The following is a 3332-nucleotide window of genomic DNA, read 5'->3' on the forward strand; positions in this document are numbered from 1 at the left end:
AAACTATAAAATTTTTATTGCATTTTTAGGTAACCTGGAAGTTCTTATCCTGAACAGGAAAAGTTGGTTTTCAAAACTACCTGAACAGATGCTAAAGTGCTTATTAATTGCTGGCTTCACAGAGATTTCCTGGAATAACAATCAATTATGGAAGTAAAGGGATACCAAATATTTCACATAATGGTAAATTCCAATATTTTATGATCACAGTATAAGAAGTACTGGAAAACGTGTCCTTATTAAGTGGATAGATCCATATTAATAACTAATCACCACAACACAACCCTTTTGATATTAAGATTATTTACACAAAGCTGAAACATGGTATCACAGACCTTTACAAAATACACTACACTTTAAAAAATCTGTTTCAGATTACAGTTTACAAATATAATATCCTGACTTTACAAACTTTCCATTTGCATTAAAAATGAACACTTCCTAAAAGTTAAGGCCATGTGTTACAGCAAGGGAAGAATGGTTTCTACTGAAAAGTCCACAGATTTTACTAAATGATAATCATGATATACTGGATTGATCACATTCTACTAACTTGTTATCAAATGAACACATTAGCCTTACAAGTATTAAATGTTTTTCTATTACTATAGAGGATATAAAGCAAAACATTAATATGGCAGTAATGTACTTTAGGCACATTTAGAGATTATTTTTAAATAATTAGTATTGAATTTTAGTTGACGTTTCAAACCCAATAACCAAAGGTCCAAGAACTCTAATTAGGGAAAATAAAGAAAGCCAAACAAAACCAAAAACAAACCAAAAAACACCGCCAAAATTTTAAGCTAATATAGTAAGCTGTTTAAAATTTCTAACACTTTAACTTATCTGGGTTTTATTTAAGCATACTTTATTAAAAATAGAAGGAATCTGAAAAAGATCAATACAGTTATCTTAATGTACAAAGTCAGAAGCTGTAGCAGATTTTAACTGACATTTAAAAACACAACAAAGAGGACAACCCTTCAGAGAAATTTATTTTAAATTTATTTAAAATATTGTCCAACAAATGACAATGAAGTGTACAGCCGGGACAGGTATACATAACTTGAGACATCTGCAGTTCATCCTGCCTACTGAATAACAACTTTGCTGCTGAAATCTCGTAAAACTCACCAAATTAAAAGGAAAGGCTGAATGAGATAAAAAGGAGCAATATTTTAGGATAGTCTGTTGGGTTAATTGACATTTTTAAAAAAGGAAATGCATCCTGTATCCCCCAGATCAGTAAAAAGGCAAGAGCTACATGCAGCAGTGTGAAGATTAAGACATTTTTCGAGTCTTTTCAAATGAGTCCAAGATGGGAATGGGATGGGGGAAAATATTGATAGAAAAACATTGCTAGAGACACCATAACAATAAATTTAGATAATTTTAAATTTTAAAAAAAAAGGCAAGAGGCAGCATTTCAGCAGCAAAGTGCTCAATAAAAAGTATATTGTAGAGGGTAATACACAAAAGTTTGGGTAAGAGGGCAGAGAATGAGTCAGCAGGATGGGCAAAGGCCTCAAAGGAAATAGGGTATATTTCTGGGAGGAATATTAAGCTCTGAATCTGGAACTGCCCTCCAAAACAACTTTGGTTCTCTTGTATTTACATCTTTGAAGACCATGATCAAAGCGATATTTCCACAACAATAGCAGTAATTAGGAGCCAACCACACTGTTACCAGCTTCTCATCAAACATAAATTTATTGCCCTTGTGAACTAGTTGGTGTGTTCTGCAGATGAGTTTTAAGTTGTTTATATGAAAAAACTCATTTGTGACCTTTGCACCAAACAGCCAACCTGCTCCACGGGGACTGATTGCCCATGTATCCACATCTTCAGGATCTGACCAAACCAGATCACAAATGCTCCTTTATGAGGAATTTCTTAATTCCTTTCAATGGTTCGAATTTGATCCAGTGTTTTGATATCAGGAGATATACCACTGTGAACACACGAAACCTGCTCATCTATTAAAGCTGCTACTGTGAGCATGTTGAAACCTTTGGTACAGTATCTTCAGGCATTAGCATTTCCATATTTAGTTTGGCACTCATCATAAAATCCATATACTTGTGTTATCTGTCTACTCTCATGATTTCCTCAAAGAAGTATAATAAATATGTTCGGGCCATTTAGCCTTTAAAGCAAGAAGTTAGGTGAAGATCTCCAGAGTATAGTAACCTCTGTCTAAAAATCACCCATAAATATGTAGTTTGTGTCAGAAATTTGACCTCCAGTTCTGAATAGTTCACAAAGGTCATAAAACTGTCCATGAATGTCTCCACATACTGTTACTGGTGTTGGTACTGGCTGGACATTTGACTCTTCCAAGTGAGGTCTCAAACATAGCCACTTCAGGTCGTTCTCCAGCAGGTACTTGCAGGGCCACGCAACCTCCATGTACTTGTACAAATCCAGGGCCGCCATTTTAGGAAGGACAAGCCCCAACAATGGCTGCAGCCGGAGTCTGTTCTTTTTTTTTTCTTTTCTTAATTTTTTTGGTCTTTTTGTGATGTTTTTCTTCCTTTTCCCCTTTCTTCTCTTAAATTGATATTTATAACCCTCTAGATGGACTCCTTCGGGATTTGTTTGTTTGTTGCCTTTTTAGCTTATTTATTTTGTTTTTGTTTTGTTTTTCGTTTCTGTTTTCTTTCCCTTCAAACAGAACCACATAACTTGAATCACCTTTTTCTGCCTCATATATTGAGGGGAATAAATGGATGACACTAAGACCAAATAGTTGTATGAACATTGAGTAGAAATAAATTAAAAAAAAAAGATCAGTTTTAAACACCAAATCCAAAGCCAATGACAACAGAATCGATCCCCATTCTACAACAAGTTATACACAGAGGGGACCATTTATACCAGCAATCCGGGGGGGAGGGAATAAAGGAGGGGGATATGGGATGCATGTTAGTAACAGGGGTGGTGTTAATGCCCTGGTTTCAATTCTGCTATGTACCAAAATATTACTGTCAAAGATTTGTAATCAACTTTGGTCACAATAAAAATCAGTAATAAAAATAGTGTAGCTATCAATTGGAGAAGTAAAAATTCCAGCCCTTACATTGAGCCTCACATTGAGCTTTCATTGCAAAGGAGACTTATCAACAGCCCTCACTAGCTCCATCACAGCCACCTGTGAGTGGACAGAATTAGAATACAGATCTGCTGCCTCTGGTTGGCATTAATTCCTCTTTGACCACTTGACCTGCTTTAACTCTTTTTCAAAACTAGCATCTGAGTCTAAGGACAAAAGTGCGATCAGGACAAGAATGCAGCCTGTCTGGCACCTGTGTGGACCTGTCTGCTGACAG

At 35.7% G+C, this 3332-nt stretch overlaps 1 pseudogene; it reads right to left on the bottom strand.

Moving 5' to 3' along the window:
• Positions 1-1528: 1528 nt before the first annotated feature.
• LOC126013736 (serine/threonine-protein phosphatase 6 catalytic subunit-like) lies at positions 1529-2439 on the bottom strand (annotated as a pseudogene).
• Between the last annotated feature and the right edge of the window lie 893 nt (positions 2440-3332).

Source organism: Suncus etruscus, chromosome 7, assembly GCF_024139225.1.
Source record: "Suncus etruscus isolate mSunEtr1 chromosome 7, mSunEtr1.pri.cur, whole genome shotgun sequence".
Classification (NCBI taxonomy): domain Eukaryota; kingdom Metazoa; phylum Chordata; class Mammalia; order Eulipotyphla; family Soricidae; genus Suncus; species Suncus etruscus.